Genomic DNA, 24,915 nt, shown 5'->3' with positions numbered 1-24,915 from the left:
AAGCTTTGAAGACCCTTGCCCTAGAAGAAGTTAGACTCTATGGGGGAAGACAGACAAGTAATTAACTGACTGAGAAAGGAAGATGAAAGTGTAATAGTACTACACAAGTGAAGCATGGGGGCTTGGGCGGGATTTTATTGAGCAAAATAAGTAATCAAATTCAGCCAGGGGAGGAGGCAGCTTTTGAACTGGATCTTGGGAAATGTGTAGGGTTTCCGTAGGTGGAGAAAGACATTAGGCATTCCTGCATGAGAAAATCAGTTGAGCAAAAAGGCACAGATTTGGAAACTTAAGGGTGGGGGCGGGGCTGGTAATGACTGAAGTGGATCCAGTGGAACGTGATGCCAGAAATGCAGGTTGGCTGAATTTGAAATTTAGGTAATTAATATCTATTGCATGGAACCTGAATGATAGCATTTCTGGACATATTGCAAAAGAGGATAGCACCTTGTTGGCCAAGGAAAACTGCATCCCAGTTTCCTCTCCACTCTACTTAAGAACAAAGGGAGAGTTGGGGCAGACAGTGAGGGTTCTGCTAGCTCATGAAAACCTCCAGTGATTTAGAAAAGACAGGAGAGCTGTGGTGGCTGATAAGAAATCCCAGAATTGGCAAAGTACTCTCCACAAGAAGGTAAACTCTATGAAGGTAGGAATCCTGTTTGGATTTTTCTTGAGGTATCCTTAGTGCCTAGCATAGTATCCAGCACCTAGGAGGTGCTTAAATATTTGTCTGATCAAAGAATAAATGATGTGCAGTTTATGAGAAAGTTCTGGACGAGAGGGAGAAAACACTGAGCCGGACAACGTGAAACTGTGCTAATAACCCAAATGCGATACTGCAGATTCATTAAGAAGGAAATAAGTTTGGGGCGCCTGGGTGGCTCAGTGGGTTAAAGCCTCTGCCTTCGGCTCAGCTCATGGTCTCAGGGTCCTGGGATCCAGCCCCACATCTGGCTCTCTGCTCAGCAGGGAGCCTGCTTCCTCCTCTCTCCCTGCCTGCCTCTCTGCCTACATGTAATCTCTGTCTATCAAATAAATAAAATCTTTAAAAAAAAAAGAAGGAAATAAGCTTAAATTGGCATGAATTCTTCATACCTATTCTGGCTTTGAGTGATCACTGCTTCTTTCCCTAAGAGCTTATTGCTTAATAACTCATTCGAGAATTTTTCCAGAGTCATTATCAAGTTCACTGGATTGAGTTCCCTCAATTGACCATTTCTCAGACCTTTTTTGTTTTTTTCCCCTTTCTCTCAGCATGTTCAGTTCTCCACACTTTTTCTAAAATCTGTATAGTTGTTCATCTGAGCTAGTCCCCCCCTCCCATTCTAAAGTAAGAAACTGCTCAGTCAGTTAAGCATCTGCCTTGGGCTCAGGTCATGATCCCCAGGTCCTGGAATGGAGTCCTGCATCAGGTTCCTTGCTCAGCTGCGAGCCTGCTTCTCCCTCGGCCTGTTGCTCCCCTTGCTTGTGCTGTTTCTGACAAATAAAATTTAAAAAAAAAAGAAAGAAAGAAAACCCCAGATGAACATAGGAGGAAAAAAAAAAAAAAAAGAAGAAAGGCAAACCAGGAAACAGACTCTTAATTATAGAGAACAAACAAAGTTACTGAAGAGGAGGTGGGCAGGGGGTTTGGTTAGGTGGGTAATGGGTGATAAGAAGTATACTTGTGATGAGCCCTGGGTATCGTATGTAAGTGATGAACTACTGAAATCTACATCTGGAACTGATATTACACTGTATTTTAACTAACTGGGATTTAAATAAAAACTTGAAGAAATAAAAAAATAAATAAAGCCTCTGCCTTTTTTGTGCTTCTTACTTTAAACATAACTTTAAAAATCACTCCCCACCCTCTCATCCCCAATTTTACAGGGCTTGTCCCATTCTGGATTTCATCGTTCCTCTTCAAGTGGTGAAGCATGCATATCTCTCTTGCACAACTGTTTTTCTCAAGTTCTTTTAAAAGTAGAATTATTTGGAAAACTGTTCAGGAGCAGTGTCAGAATATAATTTCTGAAAAGATCCCATTCCCTGTGAGCTAATTTATTTATTTATTTTTATAATTTTTAAAAAAGATTTTATTTATTTATTTGACAGACAGAGATCACAAGTAGGCAGAGAGGGAGGCAGAGAGAGGAGGAAGCAGGCTCCCCGCTGAGCAGAGTCTGATGCAGGGCTCCATCCCAGGACCCGGGATCATGACCTGAGCCGAAGGCAGAGGTTTTAACCCACTGAGCCCCCCCAGGTGCCCCATGTGAGCTAATTTATTAAGACTTCCCTGGGACAGTCCCCTAATGCTTCTTGGAAGTTTCTGAAATTTGATCACCTAAAGTTTAGGACACATGTTTCATCAAACCCAACATTCTCTGCTTTGGTTACCACAAACTCTTAACACTTTGTCCTAAGTTTTGATCTGAATTAAATAAAAAAATATCATTTACCTTTTATGGCTTCCCTTTTGTCTTGTGAGGTGAAATGGACAGCAGAACAAAATGAATATATATCGGATGCTTTACTTTTCAGATTCCCAGTAGATGTCTGCACAATTGAATAACCCCAAAAGAATTTTTTGTGAAGTTATATTGAGAAAACAATTTTATCCTAGGTTGGAGTTTCAAGAAACACATGGCACATTCAACAGAAAAATTGAAGATAACTGAATGAAGGGATTGAGGTGTGGGTAGGGTTAAGGGAAACCAAGAAGGAATGGTGAGGCATCCAAGGACTATCAATGTGGGAGTCCTTACTACCCCTAGGCCTGAAAGGACAAGGGGTAGAGATGTTAACCAGAACCCCGTAATACCTTGTATTAGTCTGCTTAGGGTTACCATAACAAAGTATCACAAATTCTGTGGTTTAAACAACAGCAATTTATTGTCTCGTGGTTCTGAAGGCTAGAAATCCAGGTGTCAGCAGGGGTGGTTCCTTCTGGGGCCCGTGAGGGAAGGATCTGTCCTCTTTCCTTGGCTTGTAGAGGATTCTGTGCCTCTTTATATTTTCTTCCTTCTATGTGTGTCTCAGTCTGTGTCCAAATTTCCCCTTTTCATAAGGACATCTGTCATAATGGATTACGACGCATTCTAATGATCTCCTTTAACTTCTAATTCTTCTAATTTCTCTTTATTTTTTAAAAAAATTTATTTATTTGTCAGAGAGAGAACAAGAGCACAAGCAGAGGGAGCAACAAGCTGAGGGAGAAGCAGGATCCCTGCTGAGCAAGGAGCCTGATGTAGGACTTGATCCTAGGACCCCAAGATCATGACCTGAGCTCAAGGTGGCCACCCCCGGTGTCCCTCTCTTTAACTTTAACCTTTGTAAAGATCCTATGTCCAAATAAGGTCACTTTCTGAAGTACTGGGGGTTAACACTCCAATATATCTTATATTGGTGGGAGGGGGTGGAGGGGACACAATCCAACCCCTATCAGAATTGTAGTGATAAGAAAGATCTGCTGGATGGCAGCTGTGCCCTTTGATAAAAGGACACAACCACTGTCCGGCAGGGAATTAAATGCCCAATTTCTTACTCCTCTCATCCTCTCAGGCCATCTAGTGCCCCTCACTGAATGAACAAACTGGAAGTAAGAAGGCAAGGGTGCATGGGTGATGCGGTCCGAGCAACCCAACCTCCCAGGGCACAAAGAGGGTGGAGAAGGGTGGAGGGTTCATCTGGAGGGGCAAACAGACTATCCAGCACAGCCTGTCTGGGAAGTCTACAGGATACACCCAAAGTGGCTAGCACTTTTCAAGCAAATAAGCCAGCCTTTTGGACTCCCTGGAAAGGCTTGAGAACAGAAGCTGCTTGGAGATAACCCCCTTTTTGGCTCCCCCCCCTTCTTCCTCCTTTATAAAGCTTAAGCTTCAAAAAGAAATAGTGCTGGAGTAAAGGGTTGGGGAGAGTAGGGAGAAGAGATAAAAGAATAAAAACCTTGGCTTGGTGGAATGGGAAACTAAGTAAGTTCTTTGAGGTCTCAGCTCTCTGTCCTTTTGGATCTCTGCCAACAGCAGGAAAGTTGAGAGAGAAAGGAGATTCTCTAGCAATGGGCAGGTCCCAGACACTGGGGGTTCTAGTGGTAGGGAGAGCCCTTGCTCTGCTCCCTGCGTGCTCAGGGAGACAGCAGGTGTTGTAAACTGAAATGAGCTGATCATGTCCAACTCTGCATTCTTTTTTGTCGGTAACCATACCTGCCAGAGAAGTCGAAAGCAATGAGGAGTTGCCAGCTTCTCATCTTCACTCCCAAAATATAAAGAAAAATGTTGCACACTAAAACCGGCCACACACATGCAACCTTTGTTAAACATTGATTAGCAGGCAGGCACAAAACAGCTCCTATGACTGTGTAAGCTCTTTGATGTCTCTCTGGCCTTTTGGATGCTCTGGCCATTGCAAGAATGTTTTACTCAAGGTGGGATAACAGTATCACCGAGGCAGGACTCTGTCACCCGCAGAGCTGGCAGCAGGGAACCAGAGATGGAGTCTCCTTTATAATTTGTTATGCTGTTCCAATCCTGATCAACACCAGAGGCATCATCGGAAGCAGGTTTCCACTCGTGAAATGCGTTGCCTATTAATTTGTGTAATGGATGTTATTAAAAAAAAAAAAAAGCTGCCGTTGGCGGAATTTGCATTAATCAATGACCCTGAACTCCTTTGTCGAAGCTGCCTTGTGATCAGAATGTTTACAAACCACTCCTGACATGGGAATCACAGATTAGAATGTAAGCCGCACCTGGATGTTAACTGTAAGTAACTAGCACCTACAAGTGTTATCCGGTCTTTGTCAGAAGTTTTCATATGCCCAATTATTTTATTTTGAAAAAATGGATTTGTTTCTTGAAAAATGCCAATTGAAGAAAAAAAATGTGGAAGTCCAACACTAGAGGAATGGTTACCAAAGTTTTATAGCACATCCCCTCTAGGTGAGTTGACGAAACAGGGACCTAGGGACTCCTTTTTAAGGTTCTGTTAAGTACCAGAAGAACCACCTAGAAGGTCTATCTAGAGATGGATCTAGAGGATCGATCTTTCCTTGATAACCTGGGGGAATCCTGAATTTTTTTTTTTTTAAAGATTTTATTTATTTATTTCAGAGAGAGAAAGGGAGAGCATGAGAGGGAAGAAGGTCAGAGGGAGAAGCAGACTCTCCGTGGAGCTGGAAGCCCGATGTGGGACTCCATCCTGGAACTCCAGGATCATGAGCTGAGCCAAAGGCTGTTGCTTAACCAACTGAGCCACCCAGGTGCCCCCAAAATATTTTAAGGCAAATTATAAACATCATGAGGTGGAAGCCAGGACAAGGTGCTCTGTTATACTAAATATGTTCAAGGGGTGATGAAGACTTGGACCAGAAAAACAATGGACTGGAGCTCAAAGTATTTCCCCTATTTTCTGAGCAGTTCATAAACCTCCCAGGCTCTTATGGGACCCCAGGGAGAGGGAGTACATAATGACAGGTATTTAATTTCTCCAGCTTGGTCCCAGGATGAGACCGAAGGCAGGTAGGAAATACATAGAAATGGCTTACACAGTTGAATTCTGATTTCAACCTGCTGTGCAATGTTGAATCTGTTTTGCTTTTCCTTCTTTCTGTCTACCATGCTCCCCCTCGTGATGAACATTTATTGAGGACTCACTCACCTTTAGACCAGGGCTATGAGAAGGAGAGAAGGAAAAAACCAACGCCTTGCCCTATGGGACTTAATAGCTAACTCATGGAATAATTACTGTTTACTAGACACTATTGTCCCTCAGCTGTCACACACTACCAAATAGGCGTTATTATCATCATCCGTGGCAGATAAGGAAACTGAGGCAGAGCCAAGGTCATCCAAGCTAGTCAGAGGAGGGGTTTTGAATCTGGGCAGTAGGGCTCTTGAATCCACACTCTTGGCCACACACCCGTGTGTGTATATCACCTGTCTCATTTAGTGGGGGATGGACATATAGATAAATAATTCACACAGTGTATAATGGTAGAAGCACAGGGTACCATGGGAACACACACAACAAGGCCCACTTAGCTCAGGGTCTGAAGAACGGTGTCTTTCCTGAATGAGATGACACCTGGACAGTGTTGGGGATCATGAATATGTGTCAGCTGGGAATAGAAGAGAGTGGAAAGGAAACTCCAGATAAGACAGCACGGTGTTGGGGAGTGGAGCAGGGGAGGCATAGACACTATAGAATCACTGGGGAGAATGAAATGCAAGGGGGGAGATGGGAGAGAGTTTGTTCCTCAGATACTTGTTGGGCCTCTTCTATGGGTAGGACTACAGCAAGGATAGAGCCTCTGAGGAGCTTGAACTTGAACTTTCAAACATTTTGCTCCCTTACCCACTGAAATAACTTTTAAACTACCACCATGCAGAACATTTAACGGACTAGAAACAGAAGGGTACTTTCTCAATCTGATAAAAATCATCTATGAAAACCCCACAGCTAACATCATATTTAATAGTAAGAGATTGAATGTCTTACTATTAGGGGACAAGACTGTCCCCTAGGATCAGGGATAAGACAAGGATGTCCATTCTCACTCCTTCTATTCCGTAGTATACTAGAAGTATCAGCCAGGGTCACTAGGCAAGAAAATGAGGTAAGAGCATACCAATTGCAAAGGAAATTGATACTTTGAAATAAAAGTGTTACATCAGCTTTGAATGTCAATCTGATACCCACCAACACTCATTAATATATGTGTGGGAGGCTGCAATAAGGCTTGAGAGGAGGACCAAGCCAGGCCCTGACTTTGCCTCATTTAAAGTCCGAATAACCTAACAAAAGGTTTAAGACAGGAAAAGTTGAGTAGCACTGAGAAAGGGTCTGTGCTATGTGTTGTGTGCTCGCCTACGTGACTTCCCACATGCTTGCTAAACAGATGAGAACAATTTGGTTGGGGTCATAAGTTCGTTGCTGGTCCTTGCTGCCCTAGTACAGCCCATAAATTACTTTCAGGTTTGCTGTATCAATACAGAACAATCATACTGGCATCAGCCATTTGGCATCACGAGGTCTGCTTATAGTTAAATGTGAAACTTATTATGGGAACGTGTGGTTGTTTAACTAGACACAGATGTATTACTTCTCCTATTATCACTATTTATATGGCCTTAATGCTTTGAATAAACTTAGCACTGTTGGACATCCTCCTCAGTGCTCCTCCTGCTCCCATCTCTCTGCTTCTCGAGTTCTTTTCTTCATCCTCTTACCCTCACATTCCTGGTTGATTTGTCGCGCCAGCCGTGACATATATGTAAAAAAAAAAGGAAAATCACTTTGTTAACTACAAGAAAGTTTACATTGTTCCTTTGTCTCCTTGAAGTTGTGTTTCTAGTCCATTTTACTGTCACAGAAATTTATTCTCAAGTGATGTCATTTTATGCTTTCAAGTATTTATTGAAAGATGAGAATAAGGGTGCCTGGGTGGCTCAGTGGATTAAAGCCTCTGACTTCAGCTGGGTCATGATCCCAGGGTCCTGGGATAGAGCCCTGCATCGGGCTCTCTGCTCAACAGGGAGCCTGCTTCCTCCTCTCTCTGTGCCTGCCTCTCTGCCTACTTGTGATCTCTGTCTGTCAAATAAATAAATAAAATCTTAAAAAAAAAAAAAAAAGAAAGTTGAAAATAGAGCTACCCTATGACCCAGCAATTGCATTACTGGGTATTTACCCCAAAGATACAAATGTAATAATCTGAAGGGGCACCTGCACCCCAATGTTCATAGCAGCAGTGTCCACAATAGCAAAACTATGGAAAGAGCCCAGATGTCCATTGACAGATGAATGGATAAAGAAGACGTGGTGTATATATACAATGGAATATTTCTTGGCCATCGAAAAGAATGAAATCTTGCCATTGACAATGACGTGACTGGAACTAGAGGGAATTATGCTAAGTGAAATAAGTCAATCAGAGAAACAATTATCATATGATCTCACTCATAGGCAGAATTTAAGAAACAAGGCAGAGGAGCATAGGGGAAGGGAGGGAAAAATAAAACAGATGAAATCAGAGAGGGAGATAAACCATAAGAGACTCTTAGCTATGGAGAACAAACTGAAGGTTGCTGGAGGGGAAGTAGGTGGCGGGGGGTTGGGTAACTGAGTGATCGACATTAAGGAGGGCACATGATGTAATGAGCACTGGGTGATACATATAACTGATGAGTCACTGACCTCTACCACTGAAACAATAAATTATATAATAAACTATATGTTAATTAATTGAATTTAAATGAAAGAAAAGGGAGGTATGAGTCAGGAATAAAATCTCACCTGTGGGGCACCTGGGTGGCTCAATGGGTTAAAGCCTCTGACTTCAGCTCAGGTCATGATCCCAGTGTCCTGGGATCGAGCCTCGCATCGGGCTCTCTGCTTGCCAGGGAGCCTACTTCCACATCTCTCTCTCTGCCTGCCTCTCTGCCTACTTGTGATCTCTGTCTGTCAAATAAATAAGTAAATATCTTAAAAAAAGAATCTCACCTGGACAATAAAAGAACTATAAAATATTGGAGTTGGAAATAAATTCCAAATGATTTACAATGAGAAAAAAAAGGTCTTTATTGATCATCCCATCATATTTCTCTACCACATAAATGTGCATTTACATTGAAATTTAATTTAAAAAAATTTTTCTTAAAATATTTTACTTATTTTAGAGAGAGAGAACATGAGTGAGAGAGAACGGAAGAGAAAATCTGAAGCAGACTGAACTGAGTGCAGAGCCTGATGCAGGACTTGATCCCACAATCTCGTGACCTGAGCCTAAAGCAAGAGTCAGACCCTTAACCAACTGAGCCACCCAGGTATTCCTGAAATTTAATTTCTAAAAACATTTCCTGAGATCACAATCTTCTAAAAACTTTCTTACTTGTTGTTACAAGTATTCTTATTGCAGGATTAATAAAAAAACATATGATGTAATTTCCTGATAAATAAAATGTTGTTGCAAATGCATCTCAGTAGAACAGTAGGTGATTTTTCTCGACAAGTCCTGCATCATTCCATTTGTACTTCTTTTAGTAGTGGTCAAGAAAACTGGCCCATATGAAACCAGTAGATGGGAATAGAAAGAGTTCTGCTATAGTAATAGAATGCTCAGAGTTCTTTTGGAACTCTTTTCAAATAATTTGCCAAAGATCATGCAGTAATCGCCACCAAAGCTTATTTTAATCCCTCATCAGCTGACAATTTCAGGAGGTCCTTATTCAATTTTGTCAAAATCAAATAATGGGAAACCATCTGACTTGCAGAAAGATGTGTTACCCAGTCATTCAAGTATTTAGTTTCTCAACCCAGACACCAGCATTTCAATATGACCCTTTGTTTGGACCCCTGAAAGGAAGTCAGTGTCTGGGACAAAGGTTGCCAGGTACTAGGGGGCTTGTGTTTTTCCATGAGAATTTACAACACGTAAAGTCCTTCTTTTCTAATAAAAGAAAAATACACCTGTCTGAATTAATCCTTGCAAAATGCCCTTTTCCTCCTGGCTCAGATTTAGCTCCAAAATGGCATTTGATTACATAGCATGCAGGCCCTGTGAAACCACACTCAACATTTTTTGATACATTTGATCTGTACTTGGCTTCTACAGAGGATAAAGTAGATAAAGGTAGAGGGAGAAGGTGGCCTAGTATTGGGGAAGGGGTTGACACTCCTCCCAATGCACAAATACATACACTGAAGCCGCTGCACAGGGTAATTCTTTATATTAACTGGGAACAAAGTTATTACCTCATGGAACGCCTGAAACAAGTGGGAACCATTTTGCCATTTCACAAGCTAGTTGTGACTCAGAAGAGGACACAACCAACCTGTCTTGCGGTCACGTAGGCAGAAAGGACGTCAGGTATCTGGAGGCACCTGTGCCCATGTTAACCGACTGGGAGCTTGGGAAGTCTATCCACCCACTGATTACATACACTGCCTCAAGTCTGATTTGCTTCCGACTACAGGAAATCCCCGTTGCTGGGGAGCGATGGGCCACTACAAAGTGAAAGCCCTTCTTGAAGGGAAGGTTGCCGGAACATTTTTGTTCAGGGACTCTGCACAAGAGGACTACCTCTTCTCTGTAGCTTCTGCCCCTATGGCAGATCCCTTCGTGCCCAGATTGAGCAGCGGAAACACAGTTTTGATGCTAATGACCTGTGTATGTTTCGCGCCCCTGCTGTAACAGGACGCTTGGAACATTTAAAAGATCCAAGTTCTTGCATGTATTTTGAACCACTGTTTCCTGTATCACCAGACAGGACTTTCCCTTTCAGCCTGCCATTATCTGCCATGCAGTAATCCGCAGACGAACTACATGTAATGGAATTGATGGGCTTCCTTTATCATTAATGTTACAGAATTTTAAAAAGAGTATCCTTATAGGAGCGCCTGGGGAACCCCGTGGGTTGAGTGTCAGACTCTTGGTTTTGGCTCAGGTCCTGATCTCAGTGTCCTGAGATTGAGCCCTCGGCAGGCTCTGGCTCTGTGCCCAGCGGTGTCTGCTACAAATTCTCTCTTCTACTCCCTGTATCACTCCCCTGCTTGCACTCAATACATCTTAAAAAAAAAAAAAAAAAAAAAAAAGGAGGGGGCACCTCGGTGGCTGAGTGGGTTAAAGCCTCTGCCTTTGGCTCAGCTCATGATCCCAGGGTCATGGGATCGAGCCCCGCATCTGGCTCTCTGCTCAGCGGGGAGCCTGCTTCCTCCTTTCTCTCTGCCTGTCTCTCTGCCTGCTTGTGATCGCTGTCAAATAAGTAAAAAAAATCTTAAAAAAAAAAACCAACCCAATTCTTAAAAAAAAAAAAAAAAAGTATCATTATAAACAAAAAGTTAAGAGAGAACTCTGCTGTTCTCAAAGGGCATTAACTAGATCCACTTTTCTGTGCCCCAGAGAGTCTACCGACAATAAGCACACATATCACCTTTAGGCTTTTTCAGCACAATATATAAGCATAGTGTGAGTATCTGCCAGATGTGACCTGCTGTTACTTAGATAAGTGTGGTGCCTATTGAGACAACAGAGGAGCTACAGGTACAAGCATTCAGTAGGGCTACAAAAATATTTTGCCGATTTAACTAACAGTTTGGTTTTTAATGTTTGTGGTAGTTGAGTGAGGTAATTCCGGGACATTTGCGAAGAAGAATTCTATTTCTTACCGAAGAGTGAATTATTAATATTGGAGGAGTGTTTCAACGGAATGACTCATTTTTAAGTTTGTTTTATTAAGAATTTTTCTATAAACTTTTGAAAGCAGCGCTGCTTGGAGTTCTGTAAATTAAGCACTGGAAGTCTAAAAAATAATAAACCATCTTCCTTTTAGAAAAAGTGCAGTTTTCTGGCCACAAGGGCATAGTAGAGTTCATTTACATGTTGGTATAGTTTATGTTTGGTCTCCCTGCCTGTTCTGCAAAAGGTACTGTTTATAAACCAGGTTTTATAAATAATAGTTCTAAAATTTCAGATTTATTAAGTTGGTAGTAAAATTGTATTGATAGGTTAGGTATGAATAGTTGAGTGAGTGCTTTAACTCAAAACAGACATTTGAGACCCCATTGCTGCTCCGAGCCACTTACGCCAGCCAGCCTCGGCCAACCCCACCATGGTGTTCTTTGACATCACTGGTTAGGGTGAGCCTTTGGGCCCTGTCTCCTTTGAGCTGTTGGCAGACAACTTTTGGGCTCTGAGCACTGGGGAGAAAGGATGTGGTTATAAAGTTTCCTGCTTTCACAGGACAGTTCAGGGATTATTGGGCCGGGGTGGTGACTTCATGGCCATAATGGCCCTGGCAGGGAGTGCATCTATGGGGAGAAATTTGATGATGAGAATTTCTTCATAAGCTCGTGGGTCCTGGCATCTTGTCCAGGGCGAATGCTGGACCCCAACACAAACACTTTCCAGTTTTTCTTCTGCACTGCCTACACTGAGTGGCTGGAAGGCAAGTCGTAATCTTTGGCAAGGTGGAAGAGGGCAGGAACATCATCATGGAAGCCACGGTGAGCTTTGTTTGGGTCCAGAATGGCAAGACCAGCAAGAAGATCACCTTTGCAGACTGCGGACAAATCTAATACATTTGACTTGTGTTTTCTCTTAAATACCAGACCATTCCTTCTATAGCTCAGGAGTGCACCCTTCACTCCCATCTGCTCGAAATATCCGATAATCTTTGTGCTCTCACTGCAGTTCTATGGGTTTCATGTTTTCCTTGCTCCCCTCCAATTCCTTGCTGAATTAAGTTTATGATTATGAAATAAAAACTAAACAACAATAAGACACACAAAAAACCCAGACATTTGGAATAGCTGCTGCAATGTAATTCTGTGTGTGATTTTTTTTTTTTTTAAGATTTATTTACGAGAGAGAGAGAAGGAGTGGGGAGTAGGAACAGAAGCAGAGGGACAAGCAGACTCTGCAGTTGAGCATGAGTCCAACTAAGGGTTGGATATCGATCTCAGGACCTTGAGATCATGACCTGAGTCAAATTAAGAGTCAGACGATCATCTGCACCACCCAGGCACAACCCCCGCCCCCAGTGTGTGACTTTTAAGTTGACATGTGCAGTCTAATCATTGATTCCCATCCTGAGCTCCTATTCCCACGATGAGTTTATGAATCAAGACGAAAGTGAGACTAGAAGATGGCCAAACAAGTCAGATAATAGTAATGACAGTGGCCACTGATGTTGAGATTATTGTTAAACTGTAATTAATAATTTGGATGGCAATATTTCTCTTTGCTATAAACTCTCATAGCCAAGTTGCTTAAGTACAATCTAAGAACTTCAGTACAGTTAATTTTTCAGAGAAAATCTGAAATCTAAATTGCAGATTTAAAGGCACTCTATGCCCTATGACCCAGCAATTGCACTACTGGGTATTTACCCTAAAGATACAAACGTAGTGATCCAAAGGGGCACGTGCACCCAAATGTTTATAGCAGCAATGTCTACAATAGTCAAACTATGGAAAGAACCTAGATGTCTATCAACAGATGAATGGATCAAGAAGATGTGGTATATATACACAATGGAATACTATGCAGCCATCAAAAGAAATGAAATCTTGCTATTTGCGACAACATGGATGGAACTAGAGCGTATCATGCTTAGCGAAATAAGTCAAACGGAGAAAGACAACTATCATATGATCTCCTTGATATGAGGAAGTGGAGATGCAACATGGGGAGTTAAGGAGGTAGGAGAAGAATAAATGAAATAAGATGGGATTGGGAGGGAGACAAACCATAAGTTACTCGTAATCTCACAAAACAAACTGAGGGTTGCTGGGGCGGGGGTTCGGAGAGGGGGTGGGGTTATGGACATTGGGGAGGGTATGTGCTGGGGTGAGTCCTGTGAAGTGTGTAAACCTGGCGATTCACAGACCTGTACCCCGGGGATAAAAATATATTATATGTTTATAAAAAATTAAAATAAATAAATAATTTAAAAAGGCACTCTATATTCATTGTATCTGTAAATAAGTTTACTTAGCCCCTTTCTGTCACTTAGAATAGTATGCAATACTACCTGAGTGAGTTAATTTGGAAGTAATATCAAGCTCTAATGTTTGCTTAGTATTGAACTGAATTTACAGTTCTGTCCTAGATATTTTTCACTAAAGTGGTTGGATCCATTCTTGTGTGTTTTTGTTAATGTGCTCAAAACTACTGGTGGGTGCTTCTTGGTTTCCTAACTTGCTGCTGCAAAATGCTATTTTTTACATCCCTAAGGCTATAGCCAAGGCTACAAAAAAGAAAAGCTATATTTGTATATAACACTAACCCTTTGAATGCTAATGTATATTCCTACTTAATTGACCATGTAATGGCTGTTCTTCTGTACCAAGAAAGTATGTTTAGTATTTTTGTAAAAAAACAGAAACCAACCAACGGACCAAAACTAAAATTCTTTCCCGATGTTCCCAGCAGAGGGCGATGTAGAGTCCTGCCTCACGCTTTGCCCTGCAGCAACTTCGAACAGGGGAAACAGTGTATTTAGCATTATTGTCATTGGGTTGTATGCTGTCTCCTCCTCTTGCCTAAGATTTCCTTCAGAGGAGAGAGTCATTCTATTAAAAGCCGGACAAGCACAAGACTCAGCGATTGGCAAGCCCTCAAATGTTCCCTAAGTGAAAAAAAATCTGGAGATAAACGCGGACACCACAGATTGGCCCAGGACAACTTGCCCTGAGACTGGAGGTGCAGCCATGACCCAATGCTTCCTAAGAAAAGAAGGTCAGAGAATGGTCATGGTCATAGAGTCTGTCTCCTGGCTGGTAGTTCCTTGGCTTATTTATTCTGAAGAAAGAGTTCTAGAAAACTTGCTGGCCCTGGGAGCTGCCTAGAGGGCTGGGGCCAGATGTGGGCTGCTGGCAGCACTTTCCAGGTTATCAATGAACCTGAGAACAAGAAAAGCATGTTAGCATGGGTTATTATCTTTTAGATTTAATCAAAGTACTCCCTAATCTGTTGAAGTTTTAGAAAGTTCTATAATGTTGGGAGGGGAGAATCCTTCCATTACCCCGAGAAAGCTCATGCTCCCTAGTAAAACAAACGAAGCACCCCAGAATGCAACAGAATTTGTCTCTGGGGAATATAAGTCTAAGGGACTGTTTTCCCCCTGATTTTTTATATTTTGTAGATTTTTGTTTAAAAGCTAGTATTATTCTTATAATGAAAAACCTTAGCAAACTTCTATCATGAGCTCAAAAAAGTCTCCACCTGCAGATTTATAAAATAACACAAATTCTTTAAACCATGAGGCTCCTTTGACTATGTTTTCTTTTTTTAAATAGAGAGTTATTTTTTTATTTATTTGACAGATGGAGATCACAAGTAGGCAGAGAAGCAGGCAGAAAGAGAGGAGGAAGCAAGCTCCCCACCGGAGCGGAGAGCCCGATGTGGGGCTCCTGTGGGGCTTGATGTGGGGCTTGATGTGGGGCTTGATCCCAGGACCCTGGGATCATGACCTGAGCCGAAGGCAAAGGCTTTAACCCACCGAGCCACCCAGGCGCCCCATCCTTTGACTATGTTAAATCCAGTATTCAGAGCATTGGGTATATTTAGAAAGATTTTGTCTAAGTTTAGGGGAAAAGTTAGCCCTAGACTAAATGCTACTCTGGTCTCACCTAACAAAGCATAATTGATGCTTAAAGTGATCAAAATGTTTTTGAGTCACTTAACCACATCCCAGAACAAAGGTCAAGAATGTTTAGAGGAATACAATCACATCTCATGCTCCAAAAGGTAAAATTTACAGTATCTAACACGATTGGTCCACTATCTAATAAAAGTTAATTCATATGCAAAGAGGCAAAAAATATGACCCTTAAAGAGAAGAAAAAATCAACCAACTGAAACAACCCAGAAAGTATCTTGTAGGATTAGTAGAAAAGAACATAAAAACAACTATAACTATATTCAGTATGCTTAAGACACTAGAGGAAAGGTTAAATATGTTAAGTAAAGATATGAAGACATAAAAGGAGAACAACATTGAACTTCTAGAAATGAAAAAATTTACTGTATGGGAGTAACAGTTGAGTAGACATTGTAGAAGGCAAAAAACCAAACAAACAACCTGTGAACCCAAAGATATAACTACAGAAGCTATCCAAAATGAAATACAGAAAGAAAGAATAAAGAAAATAAATAGAAAAGGGGAAAACCAAAACCCCAAATCCAGAGTATCAGTTTGCTATAGGACGATTTCAAGTGGACTAACACATGTTAGTGGAGTTCCTGGAGAAGAAGGGAGAGGGACAGTAAATATTTCAAGAAAAATGAACAAGTTTTATAAATTTGATGAAAAGTATAAACCAAAAGATCCCTGAAGCTCAATGAACCAAAAGCAGGAAAAAAAAAAAGAAGAAAACTACACCAGGGCTGCCTGGCTGGCTCAGTAGGTAGAGCATGTGACTTGTGGGGTTGTGAGTTCAAGCCCCACAATGTGTGTAGAGATTATGTAAAAATAATATCTTAAACAAACAACTCCCAACTATTCCAAATAACATTTTAATCAAATTGCTTAAAAGCAGCAATAAAGAACAAATTCTTTTTTTTTTTTTTAAGATTTTATTTATTTATTTGACAGAGAGAGATCAAAACTAGGCAGAGAGGCAGGCAGAGAGAGAGGGGAAGCAGGCTTCCTGCTGAGCAGAGAGCCTGATGCGTGGCTCAATCCCAGGACCCTGGAATTATGACCTGAGTCCAAGGTAGTCGCTTAACCAACTGAGCCACCCAGGCATCCCACATTTGTAAGGTTCTTAAAGATGAAGTCAGACTATTACTTGAAGGTAGACTGTGATAAGTTAAATATGCATACTATAAACCCTATAGCAACCTCTACTATAACCCAACAAAGAGTTGTAGCTAACAACCCAACAAAAAGGATAAAACTGAATCACTGAAAATATTCACTTAATCCAGAAGGAGGCAGAAAAAGGAAAAATGGAACAAAGAACAAATGATACAAATAAAGAACAAATAACAAGATGATAGATTCAAACTTAATCATACCATTAATCACATTACATGTAAATAGTCTAAATACCCCAAATAAAGATGTGAGATTTTTCAGACAGAGAAAAGAACAAGACTAAATTATATGCTGCCGACAAGAAAACCGCTTTAAATGAAAAGGTACAAATATGTTAAAAATAAAAGGATAGAGAGAAGATTTACCATGGTAACACTATTCTAAAGAAAGCTGTAACAGCAATAATAATATTAAACAAAGTAAATTTCTGAGCAAAAATATCACCAGGCACAAAGAGTGCCATTTCATAAGGAATGAATGTGTCCCTTCATCAAGAAGACATAACAAAGCTAAATATTAAGCACTTAAGAACAGAGTGTCAAAATGCATGTTAAACAAAATTAGCAGAATGTGAAGAAAAATAGACCAACCTATAATTAGAGTTGGAGGTTTTTTCTTTTTCTTTTTTTTAAATATTACTTTAAGTAATCTCTATACCCACCGTGGGGCTTGAACTTACAACTCTGAGATCAAGAGTCAAATGCCTTTCCAATTGAGAAAGCCAGGTGCCCCAGTAGCTGGAGTTTTCAATACCCCTCTCCCGGTATTGATAGAACAAATGGACAGGAAATCAGTAATGCTTTAGAAGATTTGAATAACACTATCAACCAACTTGACCTTATGGACATTCATGAAATAGTCTTCTCAGCAACAGCAGAATACACATTCTTTTTAAGTGCATGTGGACCATTTGCCAAGATGGACCTTTTTTGTATCATTGAACAAGTCTCAAAAAATTTTAAAGGCATCAAATCATGAAAAGTATGCTCTCTTACCACAAAGAAGTTAGAAATAAATGAAAGGTATCTAGAAAATCCCCCAAATATCTGAAAACTAAATAACACACTTCTAGATAATCCAGGGCTCAAAGAAAAAATCAAGAGTGAAATCATAAAGTATTTTGAACTGAATAAAACCATAACATATTAAAATTTGTGGAATGTTGTTAAAGCAGTATGTGGATGGAAATTTACAGCATTCTTTTTTTTTTTTTTGAGATTTTATTTATTTATTTGACATAGAAAGCGAGAGAGCACAAGCAGGCAGAGCAGCAGAGAGAGAGGGAGAAGTAGGTTCTCCTGAGCAGGGAACCTGATGCAGAGCTCAATCCCAGGACCCTGGGATTGTGACCCAAGCTGAGGGCAGTAGCTTAACCAACTGAGCTACCCAGGTGCCCTGATTTATAGCATTCTAACAACAGTATTAAAAAGAAGAAAGGTCTCAAGTCAATGACCTCAACTTCCACATTAAGAATCTAATAAAAGAAGGGCAAATGAAATCCCAAATAAACAAAGAAAAGAAATAAAGATCAGAGTAGAAATCAATGAAATAAAAAATAGAAAAACCATAGAGCAAATCAATAAAACTAAAAGATACATGAATACAAAATAAGCACATGAAAGAATTTTCAACATTATTGGTAATTAGAGAAAAGCAAATTAAAAGCACAGTGAGATATAACTAGATAGCTTTTAGAAAATCTTAAATTAAAAAGAATGAACATAACTAGTGTTGATGAGGATAGGGAGCTACTGAATTCTTATACAGTGCTGGTGGAAATATAAAATAGTACAAACATTTTGGAAAATTCTTAAAATGTTAATCACAAACTTAACATATGACTCAGCCATTCTATTCCTAAGGGAAGTGAAACTATATGTTCATGCAAAGACTTCTGCATTACTGTTCATAGCATGCTTATTTGTAATAGTCCCTAATTGGAAATAACTCACATCCATAAGCAGGTGAATGGATAAACAGATCGTGAGTTATCTGTACAATGGAAAACTAACAAGAAAGAGAGATGAATCCTTGGTAAATGCGGCAATATGCTTAAGTCTTAAAGTGCTAAATGAAGGAAGCCAGTTCCCCCACCTTGCCAGAAAAAGCACATACCATATAATTCCATTTATGCAAAAGTCCAGAAAATGAGAACCAACGCATGGCGACAATAGGTCAGTGGTTGTCTGGGAGTGGAGACTTGGCTGGGCAGGGCCCAGAGCATGGGTTTACAAATGGGCACAAGGAATTTTTTGGGGGTGACCAACATGCTTATTTTGATCGTGGTGATGGTTTTGTGGGTGGGTACATAGGTCAAAACATCAAACTGGGCACTTAAAAATGTATCATTTATTGTACATCAGTTGGCTCAATAAAGCTGTTTGAAGTGAAAACTGACCTGAAGTCCAGCACACACACAGAAACACACAAATTAATAAAACAAAAATCCCTCCTTCGGGTCAGTATTAATATTAGAAATCTCCAAGATAGTTTTTAAAAAAGAAAATTGTCAAACATATTTAATTATCATTTGGGCAAGAAAAGGGGAACCTGGTGGTCTGGGTGGCTCAGTTGGTTAAGCAACTGCCTTCAGCTCAGGTCATGATCCTGGAGTCCCGGAATCGAGTACCACCTTGGGAGCCCTCATTGGCAGGGAGTCTGTTTCTCCCTCTGGCCTGTCCCCTCTCATGCTCTTTCTCTGTCTCAAATAAATAAATAAAAAATCTTAAAAAAAAGAAAGAAAAGGGGAACCTAAGACTATATGTGCACATATTCATACTTACGCCTAGTTGCATAAAAAATAGCCATATTTGCTGTATTTGCATAGAGGGTATTAGAAGGATCTAGATTTACAAAAGGAAGTAGTAATAGTGGTTATCTGGGTGGGCTAAGGAAAAGAATTTGGGAATGGGAGTATGGAACAGGGCTAGGAGCAAGATTTTTCACTGACAACTTTTTGAGTAGTTCTTTTTTGAGCTATGTAACTATTTTTACTACTTAATTTTTTTTAAACAATAACCTTAGGTTATAGTTTTATATATATTTTTTCATTTTTAAAAAGATTTTATTAGAGAGAGAGTGAGACAGAGAGTGAGCACGAGCACGAGGGAGAAGAAGAGGGAGAGGCAGACGCCCCCTTGAGTAGGGAGCCCAAGGTTGGGCTTTATCCCAGGACCCTGCGATCATGACCTGAGCTGAAGACAGACACCTAACTGACTGAGCCACCCAGGTGCCCCTATTTTTACTATCTTAAAATTAAACAATAAAGTAGAATTCAGTTCAGGCTTAGCTACCACGAGGACAGTTTTTCTAACCAAGGATCTTTATCAAGTTAGTAATTCATGAAATAAATGTGATGGGTCATGACCGTTAAAACATACATACACTCAGAGAAATAGAAAAGAACAGAAAATATTGACGAATACAAGGTAACAAGAAGGAAAGTATCATTTCTTGGAATTTTTTTCTCTGTTATATGTGTGTATATATATACTGTGTTGTGATACAAAATATGGGCTGCAGCCAAAAGAATAGGAGTCTGGAAAACCTGGTCTCTCTCCTCCTTCCTTCCTCTGTTTTTCTTTTCTTTCCTTCTTTCTTTTTTTTTTTTTTTTTTTAAAGATTTTATTTATTAATTTGACAGAGAGAAATCACAAGTAGACAGAGAGGCAGCCAGAGAGAGAGAGAGGGAAGCAGGCTCTCTGCCGAGCAGAGAGCCCGATGCGGGACTCGATCCCAGGACTCTGAGATCATGACCTGAGCCGAAGGCAGCGGCTTAACCCACTGAGCCACCCAGGCGCCCCTCTTTCCTTCTTTCTTTTTCTTTCTTTCTTTCTTTCTTTCTTTAAGTTTTGGTTTGTACATATCACATTGTAATGTTGTAATTTATCATTCTATTCATTCTCTCTCAGATTAGAAATTCTTTGAGGGCAAGGACTATCTTGAATATTTGATCCATGCATGCATGGATGAAGAGGAGAATAAAAAATTGGGTATATATGGGGTGCCTGGGTGGCTCAGTGGGTTAAAGCTTCTGCCTTCTGCTCAGGTCATGATCCCAGGGTCCTGGGATGGAGCTCCACATCCGTCTCTCTGCTCCATGGGGAGCCTGCTTCCTCCTCTATCTTCGCCTGCCTCTCTGCCTACTTGTAATCTGTCTGTCAAATAAATAAATAAAATAAATAAATTTTAAAAAATTGGGTATATGAATGAATAAATAAGCTTAATATCCTGAGTAAACATATTCTGAGCACTTACTGTATGCTGGGAACTTGAGATTTACTCAAAAACAGAATAGCAAAACTCAAGATTTTTCTTGGTGTCCCACTCACATATTGGTAGTTTAAAAATATTTTTCTCCTTTCTTGTTCCCCTCCTTTTTGATCGAGTTCCTCCTCCCCCGTTTTTCTCTTTACTGGTTTGAAAATTACACACTTTATTTTAGTGATTACCCTTAAAATATTGCTATACATATTTAATCTGAAATATGGCATTTCTCACCATCACTACCCTCTTCCTGAAAAATACAAGGACTTCAGAATCCTTTCTGTACTGAGAGAATTGGTTAAAAATCTCCACGTTGAGATTTCTATCCCCTTTTGTTTTTGTCATTTTGCTTTATATCTTTTGTTTATTTATTTTAGGATTTTATCTATTTATTTGTCAGAGAGAGAGTGAGTGCACAAGCAGGGGGAGTGTCAGGCAGAGAGAGAAGCAGGCTCCCCACTGAGCAAGGATCCTATTGTGGGACTCATCCCAGGACCCTGAGATCATGACCTGAGCTGAAGGCAGACACTTAGGCAACTGAGCCACCCAGTTGGTTTATTTTTAATTTTATTTTTATGTAAACTACATCCAGAGTGGGGCTTGAACTCACAATCTGGAGATCAAGAGTTGCATGCTCTACCAACAAAGCCAGCTTTATATATTTTGAAACTGTTATTAAGTGCATACAAAGTTAGGATTTTTATGTTGTCCTGTTTCATTGACCCTTTTTCATCTTTCATCACGGTATAATGGCCCCCTTAAACCGTTAGGAATACTTTCAGTTTTATACTCTACTTTGTCTGATATTAACATTGTCACCCCAGCTTTGTTTTGGTTACTATTTGCTTATGTTTTTCCATTCTTCTACTGTGTATATATTTGCATATTAAGATTTACAGTGTCTCTCATAGAGAGATATATATATGTATGTGTGTATGTGTGTGTGTGTGTGTATTTATATATATATATGTTTCTTTTTTTAAAGTATCAATTCAAAAAGTCTGTATCTTTATTAGAATACTTAGTTTATTTAGTTTATGGATATAGTGGAATTTGACTGCCATCTTGGTATTTTTCTACTTGTCCCATATATTTTTTGTTTTCTTATTCCAGTGATTCTTTAGATTAATCAAGTATTTTTATTATCCAATTTATTTTCTCTATTAATTTTTTTTAAACATTATTATTTTTTTTAGCGAGAGAGAGAATGTGTGTGAGAGAGTGTGAGAGTGGGGAGGCCTGGAGGGAGAGGGAAAGAGAGAATCCTCAAGTAGACTCCTGGAGGATTATAGAGCCTGGTGTGAGGCTTAATTCCAGGACCCTGATATCATGACCTGAGTAAAAATCAAGAGTTGGATGCCCAACTCACTGATCCACGCAGGTGCACCTCTTCTCTATTATTTTTTAATTATATATTTTTTGCTTTATTATTTTAATAGTTTCCCTTGATATAATAATATGCGCTTTTAACTTATGATATACCCTAAATTAGTTCTTTACCACTTTGTGAACAGCTTACCTCCATTTACCATCTTGTTTTTGTATTTTTTTGTAGTTACGTAGCATACTTTTACATTTGATAAACTATACATGATATAGTTATTGCTTTAAACAATCACAAGCAAGATTCTTTAATATGTATCCACATATTTAGCCCTTCCAATGTTCTTTAGTCCTTTTTATAGTTCAGAGCTTTCCTGTGCGCTCCTCAAGATTTTATTTTTAACTAAACTTGACACCCAACATAGGGTTTGGAACTCACAGCTCTGAGACCAAGGGTTGCATACTCTACCAACTGAGCTAGCAAGTTGTTCCAGCTTCAACAAGTTTAATATTTCTTGGGGTGCCTGGGGGACTCGGTCTTTAAATGTCTGCTTTCAGCTCAGGTTATGATCCCAGGGTCCTGGGATTGAGCCCCACATCGGGCTCTGTGCCCTGAGGGAAGCCTGCTTCTCCCTCTCCCACTCCCCCGGCTTGTGTTCCCTCTCTCACTGTGTGTCTGTCAAATAAGTAAATAAATAAAATATTTTTTTAAAAAAAAGAAGTTTAATATTTCTTGTAGAGTGAATCTGAAGGTAATGAATTCTCTCAACTTATTTGTCTGATAAAATCTTTACTTCATCTTTATTTTTAGAGGATGTTTTCACTGGGTACAGAATTTTAGGTCTGCACATTTTTTGTTTCTTTCAGAATTTGAAAGATGTCACCCCTTGGTCTTCTGTGTTTCCATAGGTTCTGTTAAAGTGTTATTGTTGTACTTCTGCAAGCATGTGTCTTTTTTCTCTGACTGCTTTTAAGATTTTATGTTCATCTTTGGTTTTCAGCAATTTGACTATGACATGCCTGTGCTTGATTTTCTTTCTACTTTGCTTAGGGTTATCTGGTCTTCTTGAATCTTTGAGTTGCTATCTTTCATGTTTGGGCAAATTCTCAGTCACTACATCTTCAAATATTACTTCCCCCATATTCTCTTCTTTTTTGGACTACTATAACACATATATTAGGTCATTAGACTATGTGTTACATATATTCTTCAATGCTCTTTTCTGTTTTTTCCATGTTTTTCTCTATGTACTTCATCTTGAATATATTGTGTTTATTGTCTTTTGAGTGATATAGTTCATCTTGTGCTGTGTCCAGTTTGTTGCTAAACATGTCCAATGAGGGTTCATTTTCCAATCCTAGAATGTCCATTTAATTCTTTTTCTATCAATTATAATTCTCTTTCAAAATTACTCATTTTTCTTTCATTCATTTTGTCCATCTTTTACTCTGCTTCTTATATATGTTTTTACAATAGTTATTTTGAAGTTCTTCACCACTAACTATGACATCTGGATCATCTGTGGGACTGCTTCTATTGTATACTTTCTTTTCCTTCCTTCCTTTTTTTTTTTTTAGGTATGCTCCATGCCCAGCATGGAACCGAATGTGGGACTTGAACTCACAACCCTAAGATTAAGACCTGAGCTGAGATCAAGAGTCAGATGCTTGACTGACTGAGCTACCTAGGCAACACTATGTTTTTTTCCCTCCTTTTTTTCTTTATTTTTTTTTCTTTTAAAGATTTTATTTATTTATTTGACAGACAGACATCACAAGTAGGAAGAGAGGAAGGCAAAGAGAGAGAGGTGAAGAAGCAGGCTCCCTGCTGAGCAGAGAGCCCAATGCGGGGCCTGATCCCAGGACCCTGGGATCATGACCCGAGCCAAAAGCAGAGGCTTAACCCACTGAGCCACCCAGGTGCCCCTATTTTTTTTTTCCTTTTAGATTTTTATTTATTTATTTGACAGAGAGAGTCACAGAGAGAGAAGGAACACAAGCAGGGGAAATAGGAGAAGCAGGCTTCCTGCTGAACAGGGAGTCCAACATGGGGCTCGATCCCAGGATCCTGGGGTCATGACCTGAGTTGAAGGCCCACAGTTAATGACTGAGCCACCCAGGTGCCCCCCACCCATTTTTTTCCCTTAATTGTCAGACACATTTCCTACCTCTTCAAATGCCTTGTGGTTTTTAAAAATTGTATGCTCGAGGCCGTGCAAAAAAAGAGACTGAAGTCAATGTTCTTCCTTCCCACATAGGATACACATTTCTTATTAGGCAAAAAAAATGAGGGACTGATCATCCTAATTGTATTGGAAATTGTGCTGTGTTATGGCTTTAGTTAGACTCAGTGCACCTCTGGCTTCAAATATCTTGAGGGCAAGATTTTTTGTATGCTTATTGAAGGCCCCTTCCTCTACTGACTGTTTTGTAGACAAAGGTACTTTGAGACTTGGTAGATTTCTTTTGCCTTTGCTGGCCAATCCCTAGCCTCCTGAGTGGCCCTGGCACTCAGCCAATGCCTCAAAGAGGAAATCAGTCAGCTTGACAAAACCACTTAAGTGGCCATCAAAAGCTTCATTAGTTTTGTTTTTTCCTGGCAGAGCCCTCTACCTAAGGAAAGCTTGATTCCAGATTCTGCAAATAACCCTTAAGAAAAAAAATCTCAACTTACCTAAGAAGGAGTTTTTTCTCTCTTAACTTTGAGTTCTTTTACTCTTCCTGGCTTCTACAGTTTTCCAATATCTTTTGAAATATTCCATAATTTGTTCATTTTTTTCTTGATAGGGAGGGATGCCGTCACTTCCCCCTACATTTTACTCTGAAGCAGAAGTTTTCTCATGTTCTTTTCCAATTAGTTCTAGTCAAGATTCGAACAAAGTCCACACATTCCATCCTCAAGATCCTGAATTTATAGATTTTCCCATCCTTCTTTGTTTTTTTCAATTTATTTGTTGAAGAAAGTGGCTTATTTGTCCTGCTGAACTTTTGGATCCCACTAATTAACTCTGCTTAATATCATTTAACA

General features: G+C 39.9%; 1 pseudogene; it reads left to right on the top strand.

The window, feature by feature from the left end:
- The first annotated feature begins 9,252 nt into the window (after window positions 1-9,252).
- On the top strand, window positions 9,253-11,932 carry LOC131834668 (suppressor of cytokine signaling 5-like; annotated as a pseudogene).
- Window positions 11,933-24,915: the final 12,983 nt, after the last annotated feature.

This window comes from Mustela lutreola, chromosome 6 (assembly GCF_030435805.1).
Source record: "Mustela lutreola isolate mMusLut2 chromosome 6, mMusLut2.pri, whole genome shotgun sequence".
In the NCBI taxonomy this organism is placed as follows: Eukaryota; Metazoa; Chordata; class Mammalia; order Carnivora; family Mustelidae; genus Mustela; species Mustela lutreola.
The sequence above is the reverse complement of the archived record's forward strand: the minus strand, read 5'-3'. Positions and strand labels throughout refer to the sequence as shown.